The sequence below is a fragment of the Canis aureus genome, chromosome 19, assembly GCF_053574225.1.
Source record: "Canis aureus isolate CA01 chromosome 19, VMU_Caureus_v.1.0, whole genome shotgun sequence".
In the NCBI taxonomy this organism is placed as follows: domain Eukaryota; kingdom Metazoa; phylum Chordata; class Mammalia; order Carnivora; family Canidae; genus Canis; species Canis aureus.
The window spans coordinates 20,609,795-20,631,985 of NC_135629.1; the positions used below are offsets into that span (position 1 = coordinate 20,609,795).

Here is a 22,191-nt window from a genome sequence, read left to right on the forward strand (position 1 = left end):
GCACGTGTCTACCCTGTAAATTCTTTAGCACGTGTCTACCAGGAAGAGGGGCACTCTCCTTCGTAACCAGACATTCCATGATCACACCCAAGAAACTTAACACTGGTATAATAATACTATCTCACAAACAGTTTATACTCAAATTCCACCACTTGTTCCAATAACATCCTTTGTAGCCGTGGGACTGTGTATATCCCATACCACTGGTCCCTCCCCTCCTGGCCCTAACACAGTATCCTGTGGACACAGTGAATAGCCATTAAATTCAGGCCAAATGGACAGAATGGAATAGATTCCCAAACATTAGGAGGTGGAGAAGTTTCAGTCAGTCATGTGCTTCTGGTGGAGGACAAATGTTGCCACCAGAGTATGGGGCCTTGGAGGGCTCCCTGAATCCTACAAAGATACCTGAGGGTGCACAGCTGGATCCCATCATAGCCCCCAAACTTGGTTCCTTGGACTCCTTTCCCAGAGAGCCCTGGAGGCAGGCCAGGGGACGATTCTTCTCTCTGGGCCCACCATGCTTGGACCTGTCGGTCCAGTTACTAATTTTTGTTGGTCCCGCTACTTCCAGAATTTTGTTTTAATGGGAAGGAAACAAAGACATCATCAGAAAGCGAGGTCAGGGAAGTCCGATGGCTATTGGTTTTCAAGACTGGCTACATCACTTGCAGGGCCCGATATAAACTGAAAATATAAGCCGCTTGTTCAAAACTTATTAGGAATTTCAAACAGCGACAGTAGAGCATTTCACCAAGCTGCAGGGCCTTTCTAACAGTGGGGCCCTGCACAGAACACCTGCATGTGGATGTGGCCTGTTGGCACTCGGGCTGGATTTACTGAAGGCCCTTCTGAGCTTGAAGGTGAACACCAAAAGCAAAGAGTATTGACCAAAGGCTTAAAAGTCTTGCAGAATTAAAACTCAATGATTTAACCCAAAGCCCAACTGATCAGCAGCAGTTGTACCCCAGAACCACTATGGTTCTTATAAAGGCCTCTGCGGTTGTCACATACTCTGTCACCTTGGAGCCCGGGGCAGATCTGAGGCTGTTTCCTGCCGTTACCTTGCTCCTCTGTATCCTCGTTGGACAAACGTTCTCCTGCATACCATTACGGCCCCTTCCAGCAGGGCTGGTTTGACACAAGGCCCTTCCTCCTGCTACTCCTCAGCAAGCTGCATCCTGTTCCCTTCCCTCTACATTGCTTTGAATGTCTCAGAAGCAGGGCAGCAGCAGTGTCAGGGGAAGATGAGGTGTTCCGTCTCCCCAGTTCCTTTCTGCACGGATAAGGTTCCCAGAAAGGGAGACTGCAGAGTCTGTGTCTGCACAGTAACACGCCCCGCAGTTTGGTAAAAGAAAGGCACGTCTCTCCTTGGAGCTGTTTTCCCTCCAAGGACTCTAAAGGACAGAATTGCTGCCACTACTTCAGTGTGAAGCCAGGACGCAGGGAGGGGGGAGATAGAAAAAGGGGGGGGGTAACTGGGGGGCCTGGCAGGGCTGGGAGCGGAAGCAAGAGGGGGTGGGGTGGGAGGGGATCCAGGGAGACCAGAGTGATAAGGGGTTCCAAATGTCCCTTTCTATGCACCAGAGGATGATGTGCTGGGGAAAAGAATGTTTTGCTCTTCCTCTGGACACTGCACGTGATCGTAAGACTGCCTTTCTTGTAACAGCCTTCATGCAAAATCACTCCCCGCACCCCCAGACTTGCTGCTCATAACCAAGAAGCAGAGACCCGCGGTAGTAGCCAAAATAAATGTTACCCGCACCCCTGCCCTGATCAGACTCTGAGGAGGGCTGGAGGCCAGCACCCTCATGCAGGTGTGTGGTCCAAAAGCAACTGTGAGTTCCTGTCACAAGTCCCTGTCCTCAACACGGAGCCATACGAATCAGAGATTTCAACAAAAGTCTGGAAAAAGTACACATTGCCAGCAGGAGAAACTCAAAACGTCTTCTCGTCCACAGGAAACGTTTCCTTTTTGGTCGGTCAGAAGCAGTCAGGAGCAGTGTGCAGAGCCCTCATTTTTCTTGTCTTGGGATGTCATAAAAATAGCCATTCTTTGGGTGTAAAGAAATGACTCTTCCTCCCCGCGTCATCACCACTATTTAGAGAAATAATCAACCGAAGGCTGCTCTGAGCTGGAATTTTGCAAAGTCGCGTTACTGTTTTCTCCAACACGTTATCCTTCTCCCCGGGACGGGAAGGAATTGGTGTCTGGAACAGAGAAGGGGAGGCCTCCAGGAATTCAGAGTGAAGAGAGACTTGGGGACAAACATATGTGATCACTGGATCCACAGCAAGACCTTCCCAGGCCTCTAGACTCTTCCTTTGGAGCCTCTACCCACAGGGTTACTTTCTGGCCCCTGGCCGACCTCCACAATACCTGAGAGTCCTTTGCCTCTGCAAGTCAGTTGACTTCAGGAAAGGTGGGCAGTTAAGCCCCGGAGAGCGAGAGCAGACAAGTTCATAGCTGATGTGTGAGTGAGAGCCAGGGTTGTGCTAGGAGAGACCGTACAGTGGAAAGAGAAGTCCATCCTATGAAAGGAGAGGCGTGCTCCCCATCTGAACTCCAGCACTGAGAAACCCAACAGCCCTCAGAAGACCCAGAGGCTGCAGAGGACAAAGGTGCAAGCAGAGAGGAAGTGAGGTGGGGAGGAGGAGGCAGGGATGCCACGAAAAGATGGCACGCGCTGTCATTAGCTCCAGATTCCCACATATGTAAAGGCCATGTTAACCAGAGTCCTGTGTTTCTTGGGCACCTAGCAGGGCCACGCTGGTGCTCTAAGGTAAACTTCAAAAAGCAAGGCAGACTCCTTGCCCTTAAAGTTCTTATACTCTGGGAGAGGGAGGGTAGGGAAGCCAACGTCAAATGAAAGCTGAACCCCAACACTCAATCTGCTGGTTATCCCAAACTTACTGACACCTCCTATGTGCTGTCCTGGGGAGAGAATGAATGCAGGGTACAGTGTGGAAATGGTTAATAAATATTTTACAGATTTTTAAATAATAAATATTTTAAATAGTAAATGTTTAAAACAATAAATATTTAAAATTTCAAAAGATTATTGTATCCCTGTCTCACCTGGATAGAAAGATGGTGTCCAGTTAACATGCTGAGGCAGGTGGGCCCCAGACCAGTCTGGAAACAGAAGCAGAGCTCATTTTGAGTGCACTTGTACATAGCCTGTGTCCTGGGAATTTGCTTCTGTTCCCAGGCCAGCCCTGAGGATGTGCTCCGTGCCTGGATGCTGGTGATAGGTGGGTGCCAGGGCAGGAGAGATTGAGGGTAAAGCCCTGCACTTCAGTTAATCATGGTTTTGCTCTGCTTTTACTTTTGTACAATCCATGTGTGTGTATCACCAAAGTCTCTTCCATTCTTCACCTGGTCTTTGCAAGTAACCAAATAGATGCAGATTCCAGAAGTTGAAGTTTATGCTCATTGAAACCAAGAAGTCTGGGGGGCAGTGGGTAGCTCAGTCAGTTAAGCATCCAACTCTTGGTTTCTGCTCAAGTCATGATCTCAGGGTCATGAGATGGAGTCCTGCATCGGCTCCATGCTCAGCCGGGACTGTGCTTGAAGAGTCTCTCTCCCTCTCTCTCTCTACCCCTCACCCTCATCACATTCTCTCTCTTTCCTCTCTCTCTCTCTCTCTCTCACTCACAAATTAATAAATAAAATATTTAAAGTTAACCAGAAACAAACAAACAAAAAAACAAGGAATCTGAAGGACCTGGGCCCCCTCTCAGCTTGGCTCCAAGGGTGGGGGTGGCATGGAGGTTTTAGCCTCTTAATCAAAAGATGGTGAGAAGAAAAACAGCATGAGCACTGCTGGGAAAGTGTTAGACACGCAGCGTGCTGAGCCCCACCCCAGACTTGCAGAATCACAATCTGCCTCGTAACAAGATCCCTCTGTGATTTAGGTACACATTAAAATGAGACACGCGGGATCCCTGGGTGCCTTAACAGTTTAGCACTAGCCTTTGGCCCAGGGCTTGATCCTGGAGACCCAGGATCAGTTCCCACGTCTGGCTCCCTGCATGGAGCCTGCTTCTCCCTCTGCCTGTGTCTCTGCCTCTCTGTCTCTCATGAATAAATATATAAAATATTTTTTAAAAATCTTAATAATTAAAAAAATAAAATAAAATGAGACACGCTGGTTAGACACATTGGTTGCCAGTGGAAAAGCCATGGACTGTGGACAATCTAAGCTTTCTGAGCTTCAGTTTCCACATCTGTAAAATGGACGTACAAGATCTATCTGATCGTGCTGTCCTCAGAGTGAAATAAATGACGCACGTGCAGCTTTCACCACAGAATAAGTGCTTAAAATATTGTCATTATTAACCAGATTATTACCCTCTGGGCATGGACTGACCTTGGGCCACTGAGTCCTTGTATTGCCTTCTTGCTTCCTCACAGCCCATTCTCCTTAGCTTAATGATTCGCAGAATTACAAAGGGCTAGAGCTGGAAAGAAAGGAAGTTTGCCTTTCTAGGGAGTCTACCCTATTTCCTTCCCCCTCGAGGAAGCTGGGGCCCAAGACTTGTCCTGCCTGGAATCACAGGTCTGACTAGCAGAGCCCCAGGACCATGTTTCTGAATTCCCTGTTCAAAAGCTCTCACCATAATAAAAACAACAGCTTCTTGCTTTGGCACCTACTTGGTACCAGACACCAGACTCTGGACTTTATCAAAAGAAGCATCTCATTTAATCTACATAACAATCTTCCACTTCAAAGACAAGAAACTGAAAGGCTCTCCAAGCGAAGCTCTCACAGTTAAGTAATGTGCCCAAGGCCTCAGAACCTCAAAGGGCAAGCAGGGGCAGAATGGAATTCAGGGTGGGATCTGGATTGCTGACTCCACTTTTCCCAGTGGACCCGCCCCTCTGCTCCATACTCCTTGGAGAAAGCTCCCCGCAGGAAAGACAAGCTTGACGGGATGAGCACTGGGTGTTATACTATATGTTGGCAAATCGAACACCAATAAACAATATATATATTCGATTATATTAAATATATAATATATTTATATATACTAAATATATGTACATATATTATACTGAATACATATATTTAGTATGTATATAAACATATATATACACTAAAAAAATTAATAATCTTTGGCAATTTCATAGACCAAAAAAAAAAAAAAAAGAAAGAAAGAAAGACAAACATGTGCCTTGGTGCTTCTGGGTATCGAATGTACTATTTCTTGGCCTGGGTGATAGATACAGGAATATTCATTTTACTGTTCTTCGGTAGACTGGGCAAATATGGGGGATCCCTGGGTGGCTCAGTGGCTCAGTGCCTACCTTTGGCCCAGGGCATGATCCTGGAGTCCCGGGATGGAGTCCCGCGTCGGGCTCCCTGCATGGAGCCTGCTTCTCCCTCTGCCTGTGTCTCTGCCTCTCTCTCTCTCTCTCTTTCTCTCTATGTCTATCATGAATGAATAAATAAAATCTTAAAAAAAAAAAAAAGAGAGAGACTGGGCAAATATGTTTTCACACACACACGTGCACATACATTGTATACATCAAAATATTTCACATCCATAACTTAAAAACAGAAAAGAATAGTGGTGCTTGGGTGGCTTAGTCTGTTGAACGTCTGACTCTTGATTTTGGCTCAGGTCATGATCTCAGTTTGTGGGATCAAGCCCCACGTCAGGCTCTGAGCTCCATGCAGTGTCTGCTTGGGTTTGTCTCCTTTCCCCTCTGCCCCTCCGCCTGCTGTGTGCTCTCTTTCTCTCAACTAAATAGTTAAAATCTTAAAAAAAAAAAAAAAAATAGAAGAGGAATCTCACAGGTGTTTGCATACAACCCCTGGGGTATCTCAAGGCAGGAAAAAAGGGGGCTTAGGCTTGATATAAAAGCAGGAAAAAAAAATCCTGGGTTTAGCCTAAGAGCCTGGAGTTAGCACTTTGACTAGGGACCAGATTGGCTAATAATGCCTGGCCGGGCCTGAAGGTCACGGTGGGTGGGGCTTAACATTTAGAAATGTTTCTAAAACCAGGCCACGAAAACAATGATTTGTCTTTTGTTTTGTAGGTTCCTGGTTAGGACAGGTGGCTCAGCTTATTCTCTTTCATTGGTTCCCCAAGATGTCAAGGAAAACTATGATTATATTAATGGCAAGGTCACTTATGATCCTGGAAATTAGGAAACCACCTTAAAGTCCATCAATAGGGACAAATCTAATAACATTATGGTGGCTCTATGTGAAGGATGGGCACTGAAAGTCATTTAAAAACCAGGACATAGGGATCCCTGGGTGGCTCAGTGGTTTAGCGCCGCCTTCGACCCGGGGCATTATCCTGGAGACCCGGATCGAGTCCCCTATCAGGCTCCCTGCGTGGAACCTGCTTCTCCCTCTGCCTGTGTCTCTGCCTCTCTCTCTGTGTCTGTCATGGATAAATAAATAAAATCTTTAAAAAAAAAAAAAACGACATAGTAAACATAGTAAGCATAACAAGGATTTTACCTACAGCTGTAGCCCTGGGTTGAGGGCCTTCTGCATGTGGGGCACAGGTACCCATTCTGATAACTCATTTTCACAGCACGTCCCCATTCTACAGATGAAGAGATGGAGTTTCAGAGAGGTGGGATAATTTGGCCAACAGCTGTGATGTGCAAAGACGTTTGTGACATCTTAAATTTAAAAAGCAACTTAGAACTCAGGACATGTGGGATCATTTAAGTTTTAAACACAAGGTCCCGTAATGGGGGATTGGTAATATAGATTGTGTCACATAAGAGCCAGCTCATGAACAGCCCTACCACCATTACAAGTGCTGCTGTGGATTTCTAACAGTTGATATGGAAGGAGTTTATGGGATAGTCAATTTAAAAAGGAAGAAGAAGAAAAAAAGGCATAATTTGCAATATGATTGCATTCTGTATGTGTGCATGTAATCAGTGATTTTAAACTGAGGGTGATATGCCCCTCGGGGGACATTTGGCAACGTCTAGAGATATATTTGGTTATCACAAATGTAGAGGTCAGGGATGCTGCTAAATATCCTATAATGCACAGCATTAAGTCCCACAACAATGAATCATCCCATGCAAAATGTCAATAGTATTACACACTCATACATACACGAACATGTATACACATGCAGAGAGAAAAAAAGTCTACAAGGAATATTTCAGAATAACGATTGTTATCTTTAGGTACAAAGTGAATTTTTTTCCCATCTATTTTCTAACTTATTTGGTAAACAAGGAACGTGATTAAGTGTGTGTGCGCGCATCGGGGTGGAGGGTGTCATCTAGTGACAATTGTCTGAGAAACAGTTCAGTTGAAGATGCGCAGCAGAGGGGAAGGGGGTTTGGGGGAAGTTTTCCGGGGGCTTCAAGCCCATGCCCTGTGCCGCCGATAAGCCTCGCCTCTAAGGGTTCCTCTGATCCGAAGCCTGGGTAAAAGCCCAGCCCGGGGCCCCCTGCGGGGAGATGAGTCTTTGGGCTGGAGTCCCGCAGGGGCGGCCGCCCAGCCTGGGGAGGTCGGGGCGCAGCGGTGGAGGTGAACTTGCAGAGGCGCTTCCCCAGCACAGGGCGCGAGGCCAGGGTTTTGTTGCCTCGCTCATGACCTCATGACGGGCGGCAGTCCCCTCACCTGCTCCTCACGCTGTGTGATGGCTCTGTTTGCTCTTTGCCCCATTCCGCACTGAGCGGCAGTTCTGTAGCCACCTGGGTCACGGCTCCTTATGGGAAATAAAGAGAGACACAATAGTGTCCCAGCTTAAAACAGAAAGGCCCCGACAGCTGCTGAGCAGCTCTTGTGTAGGCTCCCTCCCAGGGCTGAGGAGCAGACATAAACCATCCCATATAAAGAGGGCAAGAGGGGCCCCAGACAATGGCTGGAAACTCAGAGGGGCTCCTGGCAAGTTTCCTGAAAGCCCGGGTGAAGAACCAGACAGCACTAAACAAAGGGCCACCCCCAGGGCCACCTCATAAACCCTGCTCCTCATCAAGAGGGAAGCATGTGCCTCTGTGCCGAGCCCCTTTCTGGAGTGTTCGAACCTTTGAATCAGACCACAGGTTCCCAGGGCTAAGTGCTGGTCAGCTGCCCCTCCCCGTTCCCATCCCACCATCCCCATTCAATTACGGAATAGATAATAGCTATGCTCAGCGCTTTCCCCGTGCATGCTGGAGAAATCTCTTGCTTGCCAAGATTTTCCAAATCAGTGTTCTGCGTCTGAACTAAGCAGATTCCCGGACCTGTGGCTGTAGATCAAGTAAAGCACATAGGCTTCTCGTCTCTGAGTGACGGGAGGTGGCTGTCTGCTGTGCTGGGTCAGGAAGCGCCCTGGGACTCTGTCCAAGAGAGTGAGGAATGAGCTGTGATTGCTGAGCTCTGCCTGTCACCGGGGTACATCTGGGGAACTGTGCCCCAGTGTACCCCCCTGCCTGCTTTAGCCCTTGACCAGACTATCCACGTGGTTATTCCCAGTTGCATTGGAATTTCTGATGCTGTCATTCCACTGGGCAGTTATTACCAATTCCAGGGGCAGGAATATGACAGCTCACCAGCATCAGAATAACTCTAGGGACTTGTCAAATGCAGATTCCCGGACCTCAGTAACCTGTGTTAGAGGATCCTGGGGGGACTTACCCTGAAATGCCAGTTTCTGGGCCTCACTCCAGAGCTCCTAATATGGAATTTCTTGGAGGTGGATGCAGAAATCTTTACTCTTCACAGGCATACTCTCAATGACCTGTATGTACACCAGAATCTGAGGACCATTTATCTAGAGATATTGTTTCTACCTGGAACAACTAGGAACATTCTCAAAATCCCTATTGGGTTATGGTGGTTTTAAAATATGTACAGTATTCTTTTTTTTTTTAAAGATTTACTTATTTGAGGGAGACAGAGAGAGAGAGAGAGAATGAGCAAGAGTTGGGGGTGGGGCAAAGGGAAAGGGAGAGAGAATCTCCAGTAGATTCCCCACTGAGCATGGAGCCCAACGCAGGGCTTGACCCCATGACCTTGAGATCATGACTTGAGCTGAAGTCAAGAGTTGGATGCTTGACCAACTGAGCCACCCAGGTGTCCCTAAAATATGTTCAATATTCTTTAATATTCCTCCCTTGAAAAGGTGAAGCTTAATTCCCACCCCCTAAGTGTGGGCCAGACTCAGAGACTGACCTAAAATGAGTAGAATGTGGAGGATGTAATTAGATGAGTGCATAGTGGCACATGGCCTCTTCCTTGTTCTCTTGGCTCACATCTTTGAAGGATGCCAGCTGTCAGGTCATAAGAACAGCCCTACAGAGAGGCTCCTGTGAGGAGAAACTGAGGCCTGCCATGCAGAGCCATGTGAGCGAGCCATCAGGAGGCCCTGGTCAAGCCTTCAGATGATAGCAGCCCCAGGAGAGGTCTTGAGTGCGACTCATGAGACTCTGAGCCAGAAGCACTTAGCTGAGCAGCTCTCAAGCTCCTGACCCACAGAGTCTGCGAGATAGTAAACATGTCTTGTTTGAATTCTCCAAGGCTGAGGGCTTTTTGTGATGCAACAATAGAAAACAATCATGTGAGTAAATAGTCTCCACACTGATCTTTCACAGGGCTACACTGTTCACTTAGTAACCAAGCCCTGGACAAGCGAGCTTGACTTCTTCCAGAAGAAGATGTTGTTTTCTTGCAGCCAGTCCTCTGGTCAGAGCCAGCCAGACTCTGCGGGCAGCTGTCCCCAGGCCATCTGAGATTCCACAAGGCTGAGGCCCTTGCTGGAGGCCCTGAACTATGTTTGCGCAGAGGAGTTCTGTTTGACGTTCCACCTGTGCATAGGTACCCTTTGCCCTGCCTCCCCACAGGGGCTCTAAGCCCTTAACAAAGCTCACAAAACCTGAAATGTTTAGCCTCACCCCTCCCCCTGCTCCCATCTTCCAGCATTTTGCTTCTTTACACACAGAATGTTTCCCTTTCCCCACCCCCCAGCACCCAAAAATCCATACCTGCATGCCTCTGCCTAGGATGGCCTTCCACACCCTCGTATCACCTGCTCTAGAGCTTTTCTCAGCTTCCCCATGTCCCTTCCACGAGTGTTGGGGCTTGTCCTCTACTGAGCAGAGCACTGAATGTGGAATCCAGGTGGGAAGCCCCTCTATAAAAATGAAGATGAGATGACTTCAAACCACCCCCTTCCTGTTCTGATTTTCTGTGATTCTAAAACATTGAGTTGGCATACTTCAGTGTCAGATTCACAACTCAAAAGAGGACCAGGCAGGACTCACAGGGGCTCAATCATGCCTGGAGAAGGAGTTGGAAGAAAATTCTGGAAATACAGCATGGCCCATATCAAACTAGGACTTCTGAGAAATACAAGATTGTTTCAATGCTGGTAGATCGCGCCACAGCCTCTGAAATCCACCGAATGAGCACTGTGGCTGCCTCCCACCACCTGTCCACTCAGCTCTGCTGTGTGACAGCTCGGGCTTGCATGGGATCGAGACAGCCCCAGCCCCTTGGTGTAATGTCATCTCCCCTGCCGCAGGGATTCATTCAAGTACTGATTAGAGTGATAACCCGGACTTTTGCTCAGTGATTAGAGAAAGAAAGGCTACCTGTTTTGCATTTGTTCTTGAGAACATGGTATAGAATAGAGGTTGCAAAGCCTCTCAAGTCCTGGACTCAGATCTGACCCACTGTCACATCGGTCCCTTCCATTGATCCAAGCAGATCCCAAGCCCTGATTCAGGGGTGAGGAAATAGACTTTGGTTCTTGATGGGAGCAGCAACAAACCATTGTGGCCCTTTTGCCATCTCCCGTAATGACACTGCAGGGAAAAGAAAGGGAGAAGGGAGGTTGTGTCCCTGCAGAACCGTTACCAGAGGAGAATGTTCCCTGGGAAAGGAGGCAGCAAGGCCGCAACCTGTTCAGGAATGGCCTTGGGGTGGCTAATTATTCTTGTACTCTCCGTGAAGCACAACGCATTAGCATATTTCTTTCTCTCTGTGCTAAAATGCCAGGCCCCAAGATCTCTATTATAAATGACACAATTAAGTCCTTGGCAAGAAAAAGTCAAGTTCACCAACCTCTCTTCTCTTTTTCAGGAAGCTTGTGAGGACAAGCAGAGCAAGTACATGGAAGTCTGCACAAGTGACAAAAGAATATACATTTTGAGACATTAAGAGAGGTCATTGGAACACTAGGTTTCCTTAAAACAAAGGCTTCTGTTTCTCACGGGCAAACATGAGTGGAAAAAAAAAAGCAGGATATGAAGCAGTTGATCCAGCCTTACCTTATCCCAACTTTTTAAAGAGAAAAATATTTCATTATACAGAAACCTAGAAAAACAGCTGAGGAAGACAGGTACACCACAATATTAACAGCAGTTGGTCATCTTTGCTGGGATTAGAGGTGATTTTAATTTTTTTTTCTTCTACGTCTCTGAACTTGCCAATTTTCTCTAGTAAACCTGAGTTACTTTAGAATGGGGGGGGGCGGGGATGTAATTTAAAAAATCCACAAAGGTTGGTTCTACTTGCTTCAACATTTAAAAACAAAGCTCTAAGTTATTTGATTGTGTTGTTAATGGCATTTTCTGGAATTGGGGCTTCCATCTTGTTTCCTTTAAAGTGATCCTGGGTCACTCTCTTTGGTAGATCCCCCTTGTACACCTTATGAGGAGGTTTGGTTTCCATGATGCATGGCTGTACTTCCTGTTAGGAAACAGTGAAATGAGGTTATTTATCTTGGATGCTCTTTGCCTTTGCTGCTGGGAAGCTTAGAATCAAATTTTGTGCTCAATTAAGGGAACCTCCTTCAGCCAACTTTTTCTATCTCGTTAAATAGTACCACCATCCATTTATCTGGCTGTAGCCAGAAATCCCAGACAACATTCTAGGATTTTCTGTCTCACTGTGGCAGTTGCCTATCAGGGAGCTTTCTGCCTTTGAAATTCTCTCTAATCTGTCCACCTGCCATTTTGTGCCTGTATTGCTCAAGTAGCCTAACTGGACTTCCTGAATCATTCCTTACCCTGCTCCTCCATGCACCACCTGCAAGGCTCCCTCCACTGCCCGGAGCCAAAACCAATTGCCCATCTCCTGCACTGATGGGTAAGTGGTCTTTCTAACGCGCCATCCTGTTCTTGTCATCCCCTAGTTAAAAAAAAATCTTTCCGTGGGGGGACACCTGGGTGGCTCAGTGGTTGAGCACCTGCCTTTGGCTCAGGGTGTGATCCCGGGGTCCTGGGATCGAGTCCTGCATCAGGCTCCCTGCATGGAGACCGCTTCTCCCTCTGCCTGTCTCTCTCTCATGAATAAATAAATAAAATCTTTATAATAAATAAATTAAAAAGGGTGGATTTCTTAAAAAAAAAAAAACAAAAACTACCAAACCTTTCCTTGTGAAGTCTCGACTCCTTGGCCTCTCTTGCACACGTCTCCATCCGTCTCTCTCCGCTGCCATCTTCCTTCTCTCCAGCCACACTGGTCAGCGAGGCCAGATGTGCAGATGCAGATGCCCCTGTCTGGCATCTGGATTCTGCACATCCTGCTCCTCCGCCTCGGGCGCCCCTGCTCCCCCACATCTCTTTGCCTCGGTCAGTGCCCAGAGGCTTGCCTCGGAGCTCGCCTCCCTCAGGCCATCCCTGGATCCTTCCCCCACCCCGACTGGTCAGGGTCCCCGCCGTGAGGGGTGTCTGACGGTCCTCGTCGGTCTCTGGCCCTCACATGTCACCCCGAGAGGGGCCCGACCCCGGGTCTGTCTCTCGCTGTGCGGTCCCCGGCCTGACCCGCCGCACATGCTCTCTGACCACTCGTTCGAGGGACGAATCAGCTCGTTTTCTGGCACAGGAGGTCTTCCTCCCGCCCGCCCCCTCTCGCTCACCCCCATTATTCACCTATTGCTTGGCCCTAGTGCTTCACATAGGGCGCCTCAGTCACCCAAGGCCAACCTGTAGTAGGTGGTTTTTCAAAACTGGACACCATGTCCCCTGCTTTGTGGCACATCCGATGGAGGAGGCACTTGCCCACCCCCGGAGCCCAGAGCCCGGGCGGCCACCTGAGTAATAGCATGCACCCATGGGCCCGGGCTGCCTTTGCTCTGGCTCAGCCAGCCCCAGGGCTTCCGTTCCCCCCTTGGAACATGGGACCCCCAGCCCCAGGGCCCATCCCCTGCGCCCCGGCCTCCAGACACGCAGGCCGCCACAGGCTCAGCCTCAGGCGGCCCCACACAGACGGCCTGAGCGGGCCCAGGGAGATCGGCTGGCCTGGGCCCAGATCGCCGGGCACGCCTCGTTTGGACAAACAGGCTGAGTGGCCAGTGACAAAGGCTTGTTGTCATAAACCCTCACGTGTGAAGGTGCTTTGTTACAGTACGTCTTGGCGCTGTACCCGGTTGCTGACCTCAACTGCCACACTCTCCCTCCAGCCACAGGTGACTACTTCGAAGTCTCCAGAGGGTGAGGGTCAGTCTTGTCTTCTTTTTGTCGAGCACCTTAGGCTGCATGATCCAAATCCGTTTTTAAGGGCAGAATGATAAAGCGTACCCCAACTTTTAGGTCACCAGAACCCTCATACATCCTTCTTTCACTAATCTTCTTCCAGCATCTCCCACCTCCACCCTTAAAAACAAAGCACATTTTAATTACATTCCTCTTCCCTGGACTCTACCTAAAGTATCCACATGTTGCTTTTGCACTGCCATCCTTTGAACTAGCCCAGTGACTGGCTCTGAAGTCTGGGTGACCTGGTGCTCATAACTGGGTCCTCCATGACCTCCAAGGAGTCACTTAACTTCTCTGAGTTTCAATTTTCCCGTCTGTAAAATGGGTGCTATAATTCTGCCTGTATCCAGAGGCCTTGAAAATTTGTCCATTCCATGAATATTTACTGTGTGCCAGGCGTTGTTCTAGGCACTGGGGACATGTCAGCAAGCAAACGCAGGGGAAATAGTCTTTGTCCTATGAAGCTTACATTCTTCCAGAGGGATACAGACAATGGAGAATGAATAGAAGAAAATTATGTAGGGTGATTGAAAATAAGTGCAATCACAAAAGATATATCTGGATAAGGAGGATCGGGAGGGTAGAGGGGGGCTGGCAGTGTGGGTCCTGGTTGCAGTTTTACATGTTATCTTGTTGGGGTAAGTCTTAATGAAATGATATTTGAAGCAAGACTTTAAAGAGGTGGCATGTAGCATTGAGGGTGTCTGAGGGAAGAGTATGCAGGTAGGGGACAGCCAGGACGAAGGCCCTGAAATGGGAATGTGCCTGGTGTGTTTGAGAAGATGAGAAGCCCCAGTGTCTGGAGGAGAGAATGAGGCAAGAGCTGCAGGAGAAGCAGACAGAGAGAAATGGCAGGGAGATTGCTTGGGGACACCAGTCTCGGGTTTTACTTGGAGTAGAATGGGCAGCCATTGGAGGGCTTCAGTCAGAGAGATAAAGCTTGTGGTTGGATCAGCAGCGTGCCTGGCCTGGAATAAGGCCTCCAGAGTTTTATAGCAGGCAGCACCGTGTCTGGAAGGAGACAGGAGGGCCCATCTGAAGAATGTAAAGCATGGACCGCATGCCCCTGCCAGGGCTGAGCCAGAGCCTTTGTGTGACAGGTAACGTGTGCCCCCCTCTGCACTTCTCAGCACACTCAGCTCCAGGGAGTGGGTAGGCACATTTGCATGAGGGCCTATGGAGCCTCTTGGGAGAATGAGAGACTTAGCAGTGGTAAACATCATGTTGATGGCAGCGGTACCACCTGAGGTCAGTTCCCAGGAAAGATGCCAAGGGCCCCCCAAAAGGAAATCCTCTTGGGGCAAGAGGGGTTGTCAGCCACTTTATGAGTTTAAGTTTCGGTTCTATAAACGTGGAATCCCGACTTGGGGCTCTCTGCCCAGGAGTGACTGCATGGACACTGCGATACTACCTTTCACCAATGGGGGAGGCTGGTGCGGGGGCCTGGATCACCAAGGCCTCTTTCTAGCAGCAGCCAAAGACACAGCCCATTGGGCAGGACTGTCTTTCTACATCAACCCCCCAAGAGAAAACTGTGCCACCTGGACTCGCAGAGACGGGTCAGTTTCTGTATCCTCCCCCCTCCCGCCCCCCCGGGGGCTTAGGCACAGGTTTGATCCCTCTGGAGTGGTTAAGGGCCTGGGGTTCTTAGAGGGGCAGGGGGTTCAGAGAGGGCAACAGAGAGGTTGAGGTAATGGGCATGCTGCTAATCAGACAGGAGGAAGCTTGGAATCAATAATGTGAGTATTAAGAAATGATGTGTCGGGGTGCCTGGGTGGCTCAGATGGTTAAGCCTCCACCTCGGGCTCAGGTCATGATCTCAGGGTCCTGGGATAGAGTCCCACATCAGATTCTCTGCTCCGTGGGGAGTCGGCTTCTCCCTCTCCCTCTGCCTGTCCCCCTGCTTGTGCTTTATCTCTCTCTCAAGTGAATAAATAAAAAATATTTATTAAAAAAATAAAGAACCAATGTGTCCTTATCCATGTCTTAAGCTGCTAGAGATGGTCAGGTCAGCTGATCATTGACGTTCTTGCTCTTGCAAGCATTCTGGAGAGTGAGTCGTGCTATGCCTTCATTACCCCGAGGCCCCCCTTCCAGCCTACATCGCGGTTTATCCAGACTTCAGCCCTCACCGTGAACCAGGCCGTGAACCATGGGGAACTGCTGAGGTAACAGGGAGCTGGCAGCTGTTGCCCTGGTGAGGCTCCAGTAGCCGAGCGCTACTGGCCAAGTCATTTAGATGCAGTCAGCTCCAAGCACTCCTGGGCGGTGCTGCTCAAACAGTGTGCGTGGGAATGCCCGAGGCATGCTGTGTAAAGGCAGGCTCTGGTTCGGGCAGTGGGTCTGAGGGTGGGACCTGAGCTTCCATGTGGGGACTCTCAGGTGCTGCTGTTGCAGAGTAAGAGCATCAGTTGGGGTTGCAACTCCAGCTGCATGTTAGAATCCCCTGGGGGAGCTGGAACTGCATCCAATTCCAGGCCCCACCCCAACAAATATTCCGACTTAATTGGTTCAGGGTGAGGTCTGAACATTGCAACTTTAATCTCTCCCAGTGATTCTGTTAAGCAACCAGGATTGAAAACCACTGGTTTAGTCCATGCTCCTCACCTTCCACGGCTGAAGATTGAGATTACATATTTTATCTTCCAAGCTGGAACACATTTTTAAAAAAGATTTGTTTATTTATTTGAAAGAGACAGAGACACAGAGACAGAGAGAGGAGAGTGTGAGTGGGGGGAGGGCCAGAGGGAGAAAGAGTCCAGCAGATTCCCTGCTGAGTGCGGAGCCTGATGTGGGGCTCTATCCTGCAACCCTGAGATCACGACCTGAGTTGAAATCAAGAGTCGGACACTTAACCCTCTGAGTCACCCAGGCACCCCTGGAACACCTTTTAGAGTGCAAGGTGTCACAGGTGATAATCACACAGGCTCAGCAGGTATAAACCAGGGTTAGCCTGAGCAAATCCCCTTGTGTGGTCAATTGCACTGTGGCCCGATGGGGTATCAAGCCCTGCCCAAGGTCACAAAGGTGATTAATGATAGAAACCCGACTTGGAACCCAAGCTCCTGACTCTTGAGTTGCTATTTCAATTTTTCAGAACCTTAATTACTCAGTTTGGGAAGTAGGAATAAGAATGCCTATCCTGTCAACTCTAGAGTGAGTATAAAAAGAGTCCATAATCCATGAAAAGGTCCTTTAAAAGGTTGAGTCACTCTATGGAATGGGAAGGCATTTTTATTATTGTGAGCCTGTGGCCACCAGAACCAGGCTGGGATCTACCCATCCTGAGTTAGAGCAACCACGGCTATTTGAATAATAATAATAAATAATAAATGGGGCATATTAGCTAAAATAACCTTGACAAAGTGGAAAAGTGGGGAGATGGGAATCAGAGAGGCATTTAATAGAGAGGAGTGTCATTCCCTGGATCCAGGTTGAGCAGAGGTGAGGGAAGATAAGAATCTCAGAGTGGCCCATAAGTTCAATGGGAATCAATAATGTTGTCTCTAAAAATAATTAAGTTATAATGACACATAAATAGAAGCATGGTTTCTGTAAACCATGAGATCATCCTAGCAGACCTCTCAGACCTGAGGATGGTGTCACATGAAGAGGGTGGAGATGACATTGGAACTGAAATCGTCGAGGCTTGGGTGGTAGAAGGTGGGGGGCTGCAGATGAAAACCCTGAGGCCCGACAACCAGCAATGTACTGGCGAAGCTCAGACTGGGCTGAAGTTCTGGAAAGTCACTCCAAAGCCTTTCCTCGTGTGTTTATGTCAAAAGAAATGCCAGTTGGGACTTAATCAATAATGCTGACCGCATGCCATTATGATATCCCCCCAAACTAATGGCAGTCCTCTATTATCAGCTAATACCCAGTCCCTCTTCAAATATGCCCGGTCTTCTCAAAAACAGCTTTATGACTGGCTTGTCCAAATCAAGAACTAAATTCCTCTCTCCATCCCCACACTGCATTTGCTCCAGTCTGCTTTAATCGTTAACAGTTTCTTCTTTTTTAATGCTATTCATTAGTTGAAAAAAGAAACCCTGGGGGCAGAGAGGCGCCTGGCTGGCTCAGTCAATGAAGCATGAGACTCTTGATCTAGGGGTTGTGAGTTCAAGCCCCATGTTGGGTGTAGAGAAAGAGAGCTAGGGGGAGGGGTACTCTGCGCTGAGCACCAAGCCCGACCCTGAGATCGTGACCTGAGCTGAAATCAAGAGTGGGACGTAAAGCCCACATTCTCAGCCACGCCATGCCCCACTTTGAGGTCTGGCACGGCACGTTGCCACCACATTTTCTCCCCAGGTTGGGTGAACTTCACAGGAATGTGTAACTGGGAGACAGGTTTGCTGGGAACAGTGAGACAGACTATTAGACGTTGGAAAGATGTTGGAAAGCCTTGTGGTTCTATCTCCCACGATTTTTTGTCTGAGAATCTCCTTGAGTGTTAAGACGCAGAGACTAGAGAAGGGGCCTGGGAATCTATGTTTTTAACAGAACGCCTCACAATTCAGCAAGTTTGAATAACTGTGCCTCCTGGCATTGAATGCAGGCCCAGATGGAGCGGATTTTTAAAAATCTAAGCAGAGAAAGGAATCTTAAAGCTTTGTTGATGCCCCATGACCCGCAGCCGCTGGGCGACGAGTCTTGATTACAGTGCACGATGCACCCATTGACAGGCCGGTCCTCCCGGCGGGCCGGCCTTCCTGCCTGCACCTGGTCACTAACCATCCGGTGACTAACACCTGGTAACTAACCTGGCCCCTTGGCCCACAGGTGATTGGACACCTGATCAGGCTGACCCAGCCAAAACTTTCCTCCCAAGAGCTTTAAATAAAAAATTCTAGCCTGGCTGTTGCTGGGCACCCCATCTCTCAATTCATGTGAAGTTATGGTCAGTACAGCTAAGTGGTGGGGAAGCGCTGAAGAGAAGTCTTATTTTAAAAAGGCAGTGGAGGGGCACCCGGGTGGCTCAGTGGTTGAGCGTCTGCCTTTGGCTCAGGGTGTGATCCCGGGGCCCTGGGATCGAGTCCCGCATCAGGATCCCCATGTGGAAACTGCTTCTCCTCTGCCGGTGTCTCTGCCTCTCTCTGTGTGTCTCTCATAAGCAAATAAGTAAAATCTTTAAAAAGTAAATAAAAAGGCAATGGAGAGTGGTGCCTGGATGGCCTAGTCTGTTAGGAGACTGACACTTGGTTTCGGCTTAGGTCATGATCTCAGGGTTGTGAGATCCAGCCCCACACTCAACGAAGAGTCCTCTTAAGACTCTCTCTCCATGTCTCCCCCACTTCTCTCTGCCCTGCCCTCTCTTTCTTTCTGAAATAAGTCTTTTTTTAAAAAGTTAGAAAAAAATAAAAAGGCAGTGGAGAGAGAGAAGAGCAGGGGGAAGGGGAGGGCAAAGGAAGGAGCAGAGGGCAAAGGAGTGGGGAGATATAAGGTGTGGTGGATATACAAAGTGGGGGGTGGAGAGGAGACAGAGAAAGGGTTTAGTGGCTTAAATAGTAGCCCCAAAAATATACAGTTACTCAGGACCTCAGAATAGGACTTCATTTGGAAAAAGGATATAATTAAGTAAAATATCCAGAGACAAGGTGACCATGGGTTTAGGGGCACTGCTATCCTCCATTGGTTTCCTCCAGGGACTTTGACACTGAGACAGGGGAGGGCGTGCATGTGAAGACAGAGGCAGACTATGAGGGACATGTCCCCCCACCCCTCCCCTGCCAAGGCATAGGGAATGCCAAGGACTGCTGATGACCTCTAGAAGCTGGGAGAAAGACAAGGCACCCATTCTCCTTCAGAACCCCCAAAATGAACCAACTCTGCAGACACCTTGATTTCAGACTTCTAGCTCCAGAACTGTGAGAGAATAAATTTCTGTTGTTTTAAGCCACAATGTTTGTGGTGAGTTACTACGGCAGCCCTGGGAATCTAACTCATCCTAGGAGACATAAACTCTTAAGCTGGAGAGGGAGAAAGGACCAGTAGGGAGAGGAAGGAAGGGTAAAGGAGAGGGGAGCAGAGTCAAAGGAAGGAGAGAGCCAGAGCAGTGGTATCAGAGGAGCAGGAGCCAGGGAGAGAATGTGCCTGCCCCCTCCCGGCCCTCCCCTTGTGTCCATGCTCCTTGACCCTGATTCGTCTGAGGACTCTGATTCGCCTTAAGTTCCCGAGGAGCCCGCTGCCTCCTGACGTGATATCACGGCCATGAGAATACTTTCCACGCCTGCTGGAATACACCAGAACAACAGCAGTGGGGCACACACTTGAGGGGTTTACAAAAGCCAAGTTCCCCTCTTGTTTTCTATCTCATGGGATATATAATTTTTTCTTTTTAATTTTAGAGAGAGAGAGAGAGAGAGCTCATGCATGTGCAAGCAGGAGCCAGGGAGGGGGTGAACACTGGGAGAGGGAGAGAAAGGGAATCTTAAGCAGGCTTCACACCCAGTGCAGAGTCCCATGTGGGGGTTCCATCTCCCAACCCTGAGATTATGACCTGCGCCAAAATCAAGAATCAGACACAACCAACTGGGCTACGTAGGTGCCCCTGGAGTGTTATTTATTTATTTTTTTTGAACATCTGGGGAACAGTTTAATAAACTGCCATAAAACACCATGGAGCATCATGCAGGCATTACAGCGACCGTGACAGCCGCTTCTGTGTGTTTCCGAGTAATGTGTGAAGCAAAGAGCAAGGTTCAATAAAGTCTGTACAGCAGGACTTCCTTGGAACCAAATCAACAGTTGGATTTGGTTGCTGGAAGTTGTACCTTTTCAAAACATTGATGTATTTCAATATATTGTCAATATTTTTACATAGATTTGGGGGGGGGGTGATAAATACGAAAGGCCAGGCAGTCCTCTCCTGATGCCTCCTCCCAGGGAAGACACTCCAGACAGGGGAAGGGGTTCTATTTATATCATCCGGCCCTTGACTCTATACTAAAGGTTAGCTTGCTTTGTTTTCACTTTAAACACCATTTCTTGACACCTGGGTGGCTCAGTGGCTAAGCCACCCAGGTGGAGTGTTATTTTTTATTAGCGATGGGCCAGACACCCAGCCAAATGCCCTACAGGCATCATCTCTGGTTTTTCCCAACCACTCCATGAGTAGGTAGTGCTATGATCCCACATTAGAGGGAGTAACTGAGGCAGATCAGGGAAGTAATGACTCTGCACGAGGTCATCACAGGAGAGGGACATTCTTGGGATTCGAACTCACAGGCTGATGGTGAACCACTGGACTCCACTGCTTCTCTCTGTGAGCATATTTTGAATGAGGACAATCAGGAATTCCCAACATGTTTTCACAGTCCTCTGTTAGTGAAACCATAATAGGTTTTTATTGGTATTTCAGTTGGGAGAATAAGGATCTGAGTGGTTCTTACCTGGGCTTCTAGCCCTGGGTGCCTCCCATCGTGTCTACACTCCACTACCTGCACAGGGAGGGCTGGAAGGGCCAAGGAAAATGAGTTGGGAGAAGGAGGCTGAAATTTCCCTTGACTCTGATGTGAAAATCATAATCATGCCCAAACATAAACTCATTTTTTTCATTTGCCGTCTGCTCTTGCCCCAGACTTCAGAACCCATACTGCAGCTCCCCCCAGGCCCCCTGAGTCTTCCTGCCAGCCTGGAGCTCTCCCATCCCAGCCTCCCCAGGGCCATTAGGGTATCACCTATGGTTTCCCATGTGGTAGTTGGAGTGGGGATTGGAGCCAGGGAGCAGGGACTAAGCTGGAGCCCTGGAGGCAAATCTGCCTTCAGGGGTATGGGACCCTGGAAGAGCCAACCTCCCCTCTCTAGGGCCTCAATGTCCTCATTTGACAAATGAAGACAACAATGAAATCCACCTTAAATCTGTGCCATTTGTTGTATGTCAGTTCTCTTGTAACAAAGAGACTTTCAAAAGCACAATCGTCTATTGTTTAGGGATGCATACTTCGGTGGACAGGACATGTTAGGAAAAGGAACAGACCTTGGTCTGGGCTAGTTTCTCAGTGTGGAAAGCAGGGCAGTTTCCTGCCTCCCGACACCTGAATCTGCACTTTCCCCTTTTACTGTCTCCCCTTCGAGCCTCCAAGGATCTGAGTGCTCCACACTTGAGCCATTAGGTCTTAGCTCTCTCTTCCACCTTCCAGCTTTGTTTTCTACTAAATAACACAAATAAACCTGGTTTCAAAAAATGATGCATGTAAATGTGAGTATATGTGTACCCCCTGCCTGAGTAGGTATTTGCATCTGAACCAGGCCGTTTGCATGATGAGAATTTCAGGCATTTTAGCCAGTTTTAAGGGATGGTAATACCCAGATGCCTGTTTTCCTGTCAACTTCCCAGGAGATAGTCCCCCTCTTTACTCCCTTGAGCTTTCCTCTGGCACGGCCACCGGATGTTAGAATGGTCAGTTCAGGTCTCTCTCCCTTGCTAGATTATGAGGTCCTTGAGGGCAGAAGCTTTGAGTTCTTCTTTCCATCTCCCACATGCAAACATGTTTGATGAATGAATGCATGTTTGTTGCTTATCATAGCAACCTCCTTTGGAAGCGTTTGAAAAATCTGCATTTTTTTTTCTTTCTCATATCTTGGCAACTCTTCTTGATTCCTTAGAACTCCACCAGCCTATGATAGTTACCATGCACATATGCTACTGAGCCTCATATGCTACTGGCTAGTCTGAATTGACATATAAAACACTAGACATAAAGCACTGGATCTCCTTGACTTAGTATGAAAAAAAA

General features: G+C 48.4%; 2 long non-coding RNA genes across 4 annotated transcripts; one reads left to right on the top strand and one right to left on the bottom strand.

Annotated features, from left to right (window-relative positions):
• Window positions 1-1,534: 1,534 nt before the first annotated feature.
• On the bottom strand, window positions 1,535-9,480 carry LOC144289724 (uncharacterized). 3 transcript variants are annotated; one of them, XR_013357633.1, is made up of 8 exons: window positions 9,150-9,480; window positions 8,613-8,715; window positions 8,219-8,314; window positions 7,614-7,701; window positions 6,480-6,567; window positions 5,312-5,435; window positions 4,374-4,464; window positions 1,535-2,211 (listed from the first exon to the last, which is right to left on the bottom strand). It is a non-coding gene; the product is annotated as an uncharacterized LOC144289724 (long non-coding RNA). The 3 variants fall into 3 exon arrangements; XR_013357634.1 differs by lacking the exon at window positions 8,613-8,715; XR_013357635.1 differs by lacking the exon at window positions 4,374-4,464.
• On the top strand, window positions 9,107-11,522 carry LOC144289723 (uncharacterized). The gene is made up of 2 exons (XR_013357632.1): window positions 9,107-9,791; window positions 11,058-11,522. It is a non-coding gene; the product is annotated as an uncharacterized LOC144289723 (long non-coding RNA).
• The last annotated feature ends 10,669 nt before the right edge of the window (window positions 11,523-22,191 follow it).